Below are 13,648 nucleotides of genomic sequence, written 5' to 3' on the forward strand. Positions count from 1 at the left end.
CTAAAATCTAGGTAAACTATGCTGATAGCATTCCCTTCACATAACAGTTTATCAACTCTGTTAAAAATGAAATGTATACTCTAATGCAAATGTGAATCATAGAATCAGTCAATTGAAGAACTGAGATAAAATAAGATACAATAAAAGACTTTATCCCATGTTTCCAGAATGTCAGCCATTGGCAAGAAGGTAGGGTAGGAACTGGGAATTCGGGGCTGAGTAGGAGACAATTCCTAGAGTGCCTGCAATCCTTCCACACAGGCAACCATCAGCCTTCTACATGACATGACTCTGGAAGAGAGTGAGACTGAGAACTTTGTGTAGCTCTGCCTCACTTAAATCCAATTCACGCACAAATCAAGCCATCACTCTGTGATGTCATTGGGCCTCTTTGAAAATAAATGACAAATAGCAAGCACCCCAGACTGTAGTGAGAGCTTAGTCCAGAGGATAAGAGACTTAGAGCTGGAGAGCTGGAAACGTCTTTGGAGATCATTTGGCCCAGTCCTTTCAGTTTGCAGATGAGGAAACTAAGGCACAGAGAGGTTAGGGAACTTGCCCAAGATCATTCCACTAGGAAGGTGAGGCCCCAGGATTCCTCTCACTTCAAATGCAGCCTTCTTTCCACTCTCCTGCACTGTGAAGTTCTGGCTCTGGGCACCTCTGGCATTCAGCATACACTGGATGAGGGAAAGGTTCTCTCTAGCAGGAAGGGCTGAGAATAGGGCACATGGACTTGGAAAACTCTGCTCCCGTAAATCTACTGCGAAGACTTCACAACTACTTTGAATAAAGGCTGTGAGTGAAGAGTGAATTAAGGCATGAACCCATTGGAGGGAATTGCTCTTCTCCTTATATGTAAGACAGAGCATCCGAGGCCCCCTGCTGAGCACTTGGCTTTCTTTTTGTACATCACACATTCAGTGGCTGGAGTCCCATTAACTGAGGACTCACTGCATGAAGTTATTTGAACTAGTCTGACGTACAATATTCTAATATTGCTAATTTTTAGAATATCAGAGTTCCAAGGGGGTTTGAGGATATCTAATGTACAAAATAAGCTAAAGACCACCATGCAAATAAATTGACTTTGCATGTGAAAAGACCCTTAACCTGTCACTACAACTTACTCATAAAATTTTTCGAAATACTTCCTAGATAATTTAAATGTATCAGGGGATCCAAATTTGCAACTAACTAACTGAAGTTTCCTTCTGCCCATAATGAGAAGAGGATTCTGGTGAACAATAACAAGGTTATTTCAATATTTCTATAGAAAATTTTTAATCTCTTTAGACTAGAAGATAATTTGCAAGATTTTTTTTAAAATGCTTATATAACATGAGAGAAGCAACATGGTATAAGGAGTTGAGGGCAGCTTCTGATATGTACTAGCTGTGTAACTCTGGGTAAGTCATTTCCAGGGCTTCTTAAACTTTTTTCACTTGACTTCTTCAGCCCATCTTAAACTGTGGGCTGCAGACACCACATTTTAAGCATTGAATTTTTAATCCAAGCCACTTGAACTCAGGAGTTGCATTCTCTTTACTCTATAAGCATTGTGTTTGTTGCTATTTATGTCGATGTTATCTCCATTAGGGTGCAATTTTCTTGAGTAAAGACACTGTTTTGCTTATCTTTGTATGTCCAACAGTTAGCACATTGCCTGGCATATAGTGACTATCTAATAGATGTTTGTTGATGGATTTAGTGATTGACATAACCCCTTGGTACCTAAGACAACTTTCTAAGAGTTGCTGATCAGAATTGGTGGAATTTGCACATCAGAGAGTTCCCTACAGGCAAAATTACAGGGCTAGGCCCTTCACCCCCCCCCCCAAAAAAAACCTAACTTATCAAGATTTGTTATTAATTTGCTTTGCTACAAAGGAACATGAATGACCATTTGCAGGTGCTCTTTTCCACCCATGGTAATGGAATAATTTTGATCCATTCAGTGGCTGCCATTGGCTGCTTCCACCTTATTTACAACAAAATAGTCCTGTAATTTGTGAGGCCATTTTTCTTTTGTTGCCATTTGTCAGATCTAGATGTGTCAAAAACCAAGTGGAGAACAACTGACAGCCAAAATATACTTGCCCAGAAAGATAAGCAATCTAGTTAATTCAGGATCCAGAACAGATTTCAAAAAATTTCAAATCAGTATTTAGGGCAGTCATTAATTGGCTATAAATCACCAGTTTAGAGAAAAACCAATTCCTAACTGTAAATTATTGTCACCATTCATTGTATGGCATTGGCAAGCAAGCATTCCCTGTAAAGTGATTAAGAAATAATAACTGTCTAAAATGATTTATACCATGAAGATTATCTGCTGAAACTCAATGAATTTTTAACAGAATGTTTAGAATAAAGTGGAGTAGGCCAGAAATAAACCAGGCTCATGGCCCATACTGTCTATGTACTGAAGCTTATTTGTAGTCCTTAGTAACTAAGCTATTGGTACTTCAGAAAAGACGCAGTATGGTCTAGTGAAGAGGAAGGGAAAAGAAACTTATGCACTTGTAATAGAGGATGTCTAACAAATATTGTTAAGTGCTGTCCAAAACTCTTTACAAATATGATTTCATCTGATCCACATAATAACCCTGGAAGGTAAATATTATTATTATCCCCATTTTATAGTTGAGGAAACTAAGGCAGATGGAAGTTAAATGACTTGCCTAGAGTCATATAACTAGCAAATATCTGAGGCTGGATTTGAATTCAGGTTTTCCTGACTCCAGGCCCAATACTCTATCCACTGAGCCACCTAGACTCAGAATCTGGATTCAAATCCTGCTTCTTGAGGGAGTGGAAGAAGGAAAATCAACAAGGCTTGTGACTGATTGCATAAGGGAGGGGGTAGACGACTGCAAATGAAGAGTGGAGAATAACTCCAAGGTTGGGAGAATGGGTACCTAGAATGGTGGTAGAGCACTTAACATCTATCGGGGTATTTATGGGGTATTATTATTCTATTCCATGATAAGCTAATATGTATACTATATTATAACTGGCAAACTGATATTACTAGGGAATGGCCATGGCCATGTCCCTCTCCTAAACTTTAGAATCAAATATGAACACCTCTATTTGGCATTTATAGAGTTTCACCTCTCTAGGCTACTTGCACCTTCCTCTCCATCACATATTCTACCTTCAATCCAAGTAAAAATTCCTTCTCCTCCCTGTGCCTGATGCCAGGAGGACATTGTACCTTCCCCTTCACCTGACTTTATTCTAAGCTTCCTTCAGTGTTTGGCTTAAAATCTATTTTCCACTTAAGACCTAATGGGGAAGACTGCCCCATTTACCAGTCTATCTCTACCCCAGAATGATTGTGTATATGTGTGGTTTAAATTTACTTCTCTTTGGTTTTGTTTCCCCACAAAGGAATGTGAGCTTCTTGAAAGCATGGAGCTGTTCAATTTTTGTCTTTTTGTTCCTAGTGTGAGTCACAGTGTCTAATACAAAATAAGCTCTTAATAAATGGTTAGTGAATTGCTAAATTGATATCTATGAAGCCTTAAATGTGTGTGTGTATATATGTATATATAGATATATCATTAGGTGTAAAATGTAGAAACCTTCAAGTCAATGGGATATATCTGTTCTTTTTTTACATTTTTTTTAATTAACAAAAATCTACATTTTTTTCTATCTCACAGTCCCACCCTACTGGAAAAGAAAAAGAAAAACAAAATCTTTGTAATAAATGAGTATTATAAAAAATAACCACATTAGCCATGCCAAAAAAAATATCTCCCTCATTTTACAGCCTGGGCCCATGCCCTCTGTCAGGAGGAGGGTGGCAGGTTTCACTACTGGGCCTCTGGAATCATGGTGGGCCATTGTGTTGATTGGAATTCTTGAGTCTATCAAAGCTATTTGTCCTTACAGTGTTGTTGTTACTGTATAAATACTTTTCCTGGTTCTTCTCACTTCATCCCATCAATTCATGAAAGTTTTCCCATGTTTCTTTTAAACTGCCCCCTTCTTTGTTTTTCATGGTATAATGATATTTCATTACATTCATATATGTTAATTGGTTCAGTCATTTCCCAACTGATGGGTAGCCCCCCTTAGTTTCCAGTTCATTGCTATTACAAAAAGAGCTATAAATATTTTTGTACATGGGGCAGCTAGCTAGCACAGTGGATGGAGCACTGTGCTCAGAATCAGGAAGACCAAGGGCAAATCCAACCACTAGTTATGTGACTTTGGGTAAGTCACTTAACCTCTGTTAGTCTCAGTTACCTCATCTGTAAAATGGGGATAATAATGGTACCTACCTCACAGGTTTGTTTTGAGGCTCAAATAAGGTAACATCTGTAAAAGCACTTAGCACAGTGTATGGTACATAGTAAATACCATATAAATGCCAATAGTCGTAGTTATTGTTGGTGTTCTACATGGATCCTTTTCCTCTTTCTTTGATCTTTGGGGGGGTATAAGTCTAATGCTGGTATTGCTGGGTCAAAGAATATGCAGAGTTTCATAACTTTGGCGGTATATATTCAGACTGCTTTCCAAAACATCTGGGCTAGTTCACAGATCTCCCTAACAACGCATCAACATACCTGTTTTCTCCCAGCTCCTACTTTTCCTTTTATGTAAGTTTTGTCAATCTAATAGATATGAGTTGGAGCCTCAAAGTTGTTTTGCTTTTTGTTTTTCTAATTCTTCGTGATTTGGAGCCTTTTTTCATATGACTATTGATAGTTTATATTCCTTCCTTGGAAAACTGACTGAAAACAGCAACAAAGATGAGCCTGGTTCTCCCCCAAGAAGTTCTCCTCCTGCCAAGAGGCAGCCAGATGGTTCAGTGGATAAAGTGCGAGTCCTGGAATCAGGAAGAAATAGTTTTGCATGTGGGCTTGGACTAGCTGAGTAGCCCTGGGCAAGTCACTGAACCTCAGTTTCCTCAGTTTCCTTTACATTCCATGTAAAATGGAATAATAATAGCATATACCTTGCAGAGTTATTGTGAGGATCAAATGAGATAATAATTGTAACGTGCTTAGATAGTGACAAGTACTTAATAAATGCTTATTTCCTTCCTTTCCTCATAACTACTCTAATAAAGATCTAAAAAGTGTCAGACCAAGTATCCATCCAACTATCTAAGGTGAATTTCCAGTGGGTCACTTTTCTGTGACCCCAGAGTAGGATCATGGATTCAAACCCCAGGCTCAGATCAGGAGGAAGCTGACAAGGTTCTTGTTCTCAATCTGCAGACCTCACAACTAGCTGAGCAGGGCTGTGGTTAGCAACTATCTACTGTAGTTCTCCCCAAGGGCAAGTATGTAGCTATGCTGCTTAAACTTAAATTAAGGTTTGGATCCGGGAAAGTCCAGGAGAGTAGCCATTAGACCACATCCTAGGTCAGAGCACATAGGGCCCATTAAAAGTTTGCATCTGCCTGGCACAGGCCACCCCTCTGATCCTTGAATAACATAACACTCAATGCCTGGAGAGGATAGTGCCATAACCATAGATAACACAGAATCATTTTAAAAAGCTACAAGAGTCCATATGGAAGTGTACGTAGGCTGGGCCAAACACAAAGTCTAAATTCAGGAAGACATATTTGGGATATGCAAGTAAAAATCTTTATACACTAGAACAGAGGGTGTGGTCATCACTTGAACCTCACTTTAATCTGAAATTCTCAAAGGAAGGTAGAACACGTACTCATATACTGACCCACATAAAGATTTCTGTATAGAAACACATTCAACTCAACAGGAAAGCAAGAGAGCCTAGGGAAAAGGGAAAGAAAGGGATAAAGGAAATGGTAGATTTTTTTGTTGCTGCTGGGAGGCAATTACATGGTACGGTGGATAGAGTGCTGGGCCAGGAAAAAGAAAGACCTGAGTTCAAATCCAGCCTCAGACAGTTACTAGCTGTGTGGGCAAGTCACTTCACCTCTTGTTGCCAAATGGAAGATTTAAGGAGAGCCTAGTCATAAACAAAACGCTAAAGTCATAGAAAGAATCATAAAGAAGGGTTTAAAGGGAAAAAACAAGCAAAACCTGCAATTGGGTTCTGGGTGAAGGGAAGCTAAGAGGGGTAAGGGAGAAAATGTCAATTACATCTCAAGCAGAGAGCACTAATGCTGAGCACACTGTGACTATGCCTGCAATGAACTCACAAAACAAAAGAGGAGAGCACAATGGATTAGAACATAGAATACAACAACATATTGTTGGACAAGAAAGGCACCTGGAACATAAAAATCTCATATGGGGTTGGAGCAAAATCTATTATCCTTCACCTAAACGAGGCCACATGTGGCCTCAGGGCTGCAGGTTTCCCACCCCTGACCTAAAATGAACAAAGGAGGGGTAGCAGTAGTGATCTTAGACAAGGCAAGAACAAAAGTAGACTTGGTTAAAAGAGATGAACATGGAAACTATTTTGCTAAAAGATACCACAGACAGTGAATGAATGTCTTCACTTATGCACTAAATGGCAAAGCATATAAATGCTAAAAGAAAAAGCTAAACAAATTATAGGGAGAAACAGAGAGCAAAATTATAATAGTGGAGAACACTGATATATATCCCTTTTAGAACCAGGCTAACAATGAAAATAAAAGGTAAGCACCTGGATAGAATTTTAGAAAAGTTAGATCTTACAGATTTCTGGTGATTATTGAATGAGAATAGAAAGGAATAAACATTTCTCAGCTGTGCATGACATCTGTATAAATATTTTCCACATAGCACATAAGAAGCTCATAAATGTAGAAAAGGAAAAAATATTAAAAAGCATCTCTTACTAACCACAATATAATAAAATATTATAATAAAGGACCTTGAAGAAAAGATTACAACTTAATTAGAAACTAAATAACAACCCTGAACATCAGTGAGTCAAAGAACAAATCACAGAAACAATAGATAATTTCATTAAAGATAATGAAAACAATGAGACAAGATGCCAAGAATGTGTGGGATGCAGCCAAATCGGTCATTAGGGGAACATTTATGTCTCTCATCACTGTCATTAACAAAAAAAAGAAAAAGAAAAAAACAAATTGAGCTTTCAATAAAAAACTAGAAAACAGACAAAATTTTAAAAATAAATACCAAAATATAAATCCTGAAAATCAAAGAAATTAATAAAAATTAAAATTAGAAAACTCAAAATGGTTTTATTATTTAGACATAAAAGGTGATAGCATAAGCAAATTAGAGGAGCATAGGATATTTTACCTGTCAGATTTATGGATAAAGGAAGAATTTATGACCAAACAAGAGATAGAGCATTATGGGATGTAAAATGAATAATTCTGATTACATTAAATTAAAAAAAAGTTTTGCACAAACAAAAGTAACATAGCCAATATTAGAAGAAAAGCAAACAACTGTGAATAAACTTATAACCAGTTTCTCTAATAAAAGACTCATTTCTCAAACATGTAGAAAACGGAGTCAAATTTGTAAGAATATGAGTCATTCCCCAACTGATAAGTGATCAAAGGATATGAACAGGCAGTTTTCAGAAGAAGAAATCAAAGCTATCTGTAGTCATATAAAATGCTCTACATCACTATTGATTAGAAAAATGCTTATTAAAACAACCATGAGGTACCACCTCACACCTATCAAATTGGCTAATATTATAGAAAAGAAAAATGAAAAATATTGGAGGGGATATGAGAAAATAGGGACAATGTTGGAGTTGTAAAGTGATCTAACCATTCTGGAGAGCAATTTGGAACTATTCCCAAAGGGCTATAAAACTGTGCATACCTTTTGATCCAGCAATATCATTACTAGGTCTATATCCTAAAGAGATCAAAGAAAAAGGAAATACCTACAAAAATATTTATAGCAGCTCTTTTTCTGGTGGCAAAGAACTGGAAATCAAGGGAATGCCAGTCACCTGGAAATAGCTGAATGAATTATGGTGTATCATTGCAATGGGATAATATAAGAAATGTGAGCAGAATTCTTTTGAAAACAAAACAAAACAAAACTGGGAAGACTTCCAATGAACTGATGCAAAGTGAAATGAGCAGAACCAAGGGAACACTGTACACGCTAAGAGCAAATATTATACAATGATCAACTGTGAGTGATTTAACTTCTCAGCAATGCAATGATCCAAAACAATTCTGAAGGAGTTATGGTGAAAAATACTATCCACCTCCAGAGAAAGAACTTATTATGGAGTGTCAATGCAGACTGAAGTATACTTTTTTCCTTTATTATTCTTGTTTTTGTTTTTTTTCTTTTTTGTCTGCATTTTCTTTTGCAACATGGCTATTATGCAAATGTTTTGCATGACTGCACTGGTAAAATCTTTGTCAAACTGCTTGTCTTCTCAAGGAGGGAATAGTGAAAAAAGGAAGGAGAAAATTTGGAACTCAAAATTTTTAAAAACAAAATGTTAAGCATTTTTGTTTAGATGCAATTGAGAAAAAAATAAAATAAAATTTAAATCTAAAAAGGAACTACTCAATATACTGTCTAGCATATGGGTCTACCAAAGTACCTAAATTTTGACTATAAAACCTTCAATAAAATAAGTATATTGGAAGCCACTGCCTACATTAGCAGTGAAGCAGCTCAAACAAGTGAGATTGACTTTATTTAGCCTTGGAAATTTCCTCTGATGCTTACCAGATTTGTTCTAGTAATGTAATTATCTCTCTAGCTATTAGCTCTTGAAATAATTATATTTCTATTTTAACTGTTTGTATTTATCTTGTTTTCATGTAACATCACTACAAATAATTGCACAGAGTGAATATTTCATGCAGTTGACTAGAAATGTATAATAATAGTGTGGGAAGGATCCCTAGTGGCCCCCATCTCTATGGCTTCAAGCAGGGTAATATTTGTGTAAGTGAAGACAGTTATATCTATTCTATTCAATTTTTAAGCAAGTATTGAAGTAATAGGTCATATGAACAACCAAATGGAAAACTAGTCATTTTGTTCCAATCCTCACAAACTCAAATTTCTCAAAATAATTATGTGCAAGAGATAAAAGAATTGCAGCTGTCTCTACAGGCTAAGACAACAAGAGACCTAACAATATAACTAGCTGATGAAGTAACAGCAGAGAACACCAATCCTTAATTGCTAACATGTTCAATGAGTTCTCCTTCCCCCAGAAGCCCCATGTTCTGACAGGGAAGCACAATAGGCACATGGGTTTGTGTTCTGGGATCCACTCAGCAATTTCCTTGATGCTGTAGGAGACTTTCCTACCACAGTCCCCTACTCCTGTACTCACTCTACCACTCTGTGGCAGTAAAGAAACATGCCTCAACTCTGACCCTTCTCTAGGAAGTGGAGGTAAAGAAAGCAGAAGGATGCTATGCCCGGGTGGCAGTATGCTGTGCTATATGAGTGTTTAGCCACAGAACTAAGATCAGAGATAATTAAGCAAGATACTAGAATATGTGTGAGGCTATACCATGACAGAAAGAAAGGGGACAGACATCTAGCTGTGTCCAGTTCTGCCACTTGAGGAAGAAATTGATACTAGTGAAAAGTTTATTCCCCAATGTGGGTGGAGACTGGAGAAGCTTTAAGGTCTAGCCTGCAGGGGACCCACTACCATCAAAGGTGAAGAAGTCATAGAATTAGCAATAGGGAAATATAAGGGAAAAAATAAATTACCAAAGATGTTAGGAGCAAGAAAATTCAGTTGAAAACCTTAAGCACAAACAGATAAATAAAAAAAGTAATATATTCATAACAGTAGGGAAGATGACTTCCAGGATAGCTAAACAAATCAATACCTGAGGAGACAGACCCCGTGGATTCCCCAAAGAGCACAGAACCACAATAGGATGCTCCTGAACAGTTCAAGACAGAAATGAGATGAAAGCAGAATTTATGCGTGAACAGTAGAAATAATTGGCAGAACAAAAAAAAAAAGAAAAACAACTTGAATCCATGGTGACGAGTCTCTACAAACAAATTTGAAAGAAAACAAATGACTGGAATAAAAATACATAAAAATGAACAATCTAGAAGAGAAAACACAAAAAACAATAATATTAAAAGAAATTATGGTTTCCATGCAAGCAAAATATATTGATCCTTAAGACAGGCTACACAGAGAGATTTTAAGGATCATAGGTCTCCCAGAAGAACATGGCAAGTCAAAAAACCTGAATATCATAATGCAAGAAATAACATAAGAACTTCGGAACATAGAAAACAATGCAATCAAAAGAATCCATTGATCACCTCCAGAATTCTTTTTAATATGCTATAAATTCCAAGACACATAGTTTGTTGTTAAATTTAACTAGAGGCTTTCCAATAAGATTGGGGTAAATCAAGGAGTTCTACTATCATCATTACTCATTGATATGGTAGTAGAAATGCTAGCAATTTCATTAAAACAAGAAAAATAAATTGAGTGAATGAGCATGGACAAAGAAAAAACAAAATTATCCTCTTCTGCAGATGATATGAAGGCTTACTAAGAGAACTCTAAAGAGCCAACTAAAAAAGTTAATTGAAATTATGAACTTCAGCAAAGTTGCAGAATATAAAACAAATCCACAGAAATCATCAGTATTTCTGTTTATTACTAACAAAACCCAGCAGGAAGAGATAGAAAAAGACGTTCCATTTAAAATAATTACAGAAAGTATAAAATACTTGAGAGTTTATCTCATCAAGACACACAAAGGAATTATACAATTCTAAAATACTCTTTATACAAATAACAACTGATCCAAATAATTAATTAATAATAATATCAATTGCTCAAGAGTAGGCCTAGCCAACATGAGAAAATGAAAACACTTCTTAGATTTATTTATTTATTCAGTGCCATAACAATCAAATTACCTGACTTTATAGATTTAGAAAAAATGATAATAGGTAATAACAAAATAATAACAAATTCTTCTGGAAGAATAAAAGGTTAAGAATTTCAAGGAAAATAATGAAAAATAAAGTGGGAATGAAAGGGGCCCAGCAGTATCAGAACACAAACTATGCTACAAAGTTGTAATCATCAAAACAATTTGTTACAGGTTAAGAAACCGAGAAGTTGGGCAATGAAAGTGTGTAGGTATAGATACATTTTCTGGTAATATAGGTAACAAAGTAGGTACATAAACAAATAAGAACAGTAAATTAGTGTTCAATAAACTCAAAGATACCAGCTACTACAGTAAGAACTCACTATTATGCAAAATTTGTTGGAAAAACTAGAAAACACTCTGACAGAAAGTTGGTATAGACTAACATCTTACATTAAATTCCAAGCAAGCTCCAAATGTGTATATAGATTAGATATAAAGGATGATACAAATTAGAGAAGCAACAAAGAAACTGTCCATCAGATCTGTGGAAGTTTGTGACCAAACAAGGTACAACCCTTGTTCCAAGGTCATTGACTTATTGGTGGAGACAAATGCCCTGCCCTGCATTAGAAGCAGGGCAGAGTTGGTAAGAGACAGAGAGCTTCAGTTCTCAACAGTACTCCTCTAAGCACTTTTCAAATGAGAATTTCCCTTTGGTTACTCTACAAATACAGGTCTTTTTTGAGCATCTAGTAGGCTTCCAGCTTCAAGAGAGAATATGGAAGAGGCCAATTCCACTTCAGGTTGCTGAGGGAAAAGACTGAGAAAATATGAGAAGAACTAGCAGTCTCCATCATGTCCCTATTCCCAGCTTGCTACACTAGAGACTTCAGGGAGTTTCCCTTTGGGTGAGATCCAGGACACTCTGTCTTGGCTGAGCTGAGCTATCTTCATCCCAGTGGGAGAGCTCCTTCTTTCTATATTGGCTGGTATTCCTGTGTATGCTTTCTCTGATTTGTATTGGATAAATGACTTTCTTTGCTATTCTCTATGTGTGTTCATTATAGACCTGGTATTAGGTGAGGAAAGGGTCAAGCCTTGAATATAGAGTTTGTGACTCCCCTTTCCACCCAAAATGACGAAGTGATAAAAAGTTAGATGGAACTTGTTCATATCTCCTAGATGAACAATATTTAAGAGAGCAGATAGACAAAATGCTAACCGAGGACCCATCGAGAGAGAGAGAGAGACAGACAGACAGACAGACAGACAGACAGAGACAGAGAGAGAGAGAGACAGAGGAGTGGTAGCCTCCAGTCCCAACCTCCTGCTTCTCTTCCTGGTAGGAGTAAAAGTCTCCCTTGGAGAAGGGTGGGGGGAAAAAGAGGCTAAAGATGTCTACTCTGCCTCCCTTTGAGCCACACACAAGGATGGCCTCCTCTCTTTAAACAGGGATACAGAGCATCACAGAACACAAAATGGACAATTTTTATTACATAAAATTAAAAAGGGTTGATACAAAAAAACAAAAACAAAACAACTAAAATTAGAAGAGAAGCAGGTAAATAAGGGAAAAAATTGCAGAATGAATCTCTGATAAAAGATTTCATTTGTAAGATATATAAAGAATTGATTCTAATTTATAAGAATAAGAGCCATTCCTCAATGGTTAAGTGGTCAAAAGATATGAACAGGCAGTTTTCAGAGGAAGAGATTTAAGCTATCAACAGTCATATGCAGAAATATTTTAAATCACTAATAATTACAGAAATGCAAATAAAAACAACTCTGATTTTATACTAAATAAGCACAAGGTCAATAAAACTGGCAAAAAGAAAGAAAGAAAATGACAAATGTCAAAGGGGTTGTGAGTAAATAGACAGATTAATGCATTATTAGTGGAACTGTGAACAGTTCTGACCGATCTAGAAGCAATCTGGAACTATGATGCAAAAGTTATTCAAGTGTGCCTATCCTTTCAACCTGTGATCTGCCCAAAAGAGAACAAAGAAAGACAAAAAGGACCCATATGTACGGAGATATTTCTTGCAGCTCTTTTTTGCAGAGCTTATCAAGTGGGGAATGGCTGAACAAGTTCTGCCGTATGAATGTAATGGTATGCTATTGTACCATAAAGAAAAACGACAGTGATGGTTCAGGAGAAACCCCAGAAAACTTGAACAATTTATACAACAACAACATTGAAAAGACAAACAACTTTGAAACACTTGAGAACTCCAATCAAGGGGAAAGTGAAAGGAATAAACATTTTATTAAGTGCATACTATGTACCAGATACTATGGTAAGTACTTAATAAATATTATTTCATTTGAGCCTCGCAATAACCCTGTGAGATAGGTTCTTTTATTATCCCCGTTTTACAGTTGAGGAAACTGAGGGATACAGAGGTTAAATGAGTTGCTCAGGATCACCCAGCTAGTAAGTGTTTGAAGCCCAATTTGAATTAAAGTCTTCCTAACGCTAGGTCCAGTGCTCTCCACTGCATCACCTGGCTGTCTGACCATGACTCCAGGTGACTTCTGGTGAAACATAGTACCCAGCCCATTAGAGAGGTGATGGTCTCAGAATGTAGACTGAGACAAATATATTTTTGAACTTGGCTAATATGTGAATTTGTTTTACTTTTCTACACGTTTTTAACAGTTTTGTTTTTTCTTTCTCATGGGGGAGGAGGTAAAGTGAGGGTAAAAGGTGGATTTCATTGATTGAAAAAATAACATTTAATTTTGTTCAACTCTCAAATTCAGAAAAAGAGTGAGAAATGGGGAGGGGGGAGGGGAAGAAGACAGTCTCTGGGAAGAGAATTGTCTTAACTTAGATTAAGCAAAAATAAA

The sequence above is a fragment of the Notamacropus eugenii genome, chromosome X (assembly GCF_028372415.1).
Source record: "Notamacropus eugenii isolate mMacEug1 chromosome X, mMacEug1.pri_v2, whole genome shotgun sequence".
Taxonomy (NCBI): domain Eukaryota; kingdom Metazoa; phylum Chordata; class Mammalia; order Diprotodontia; family Macropodidae; genus Notamacropus; species Notamacropus eugenii.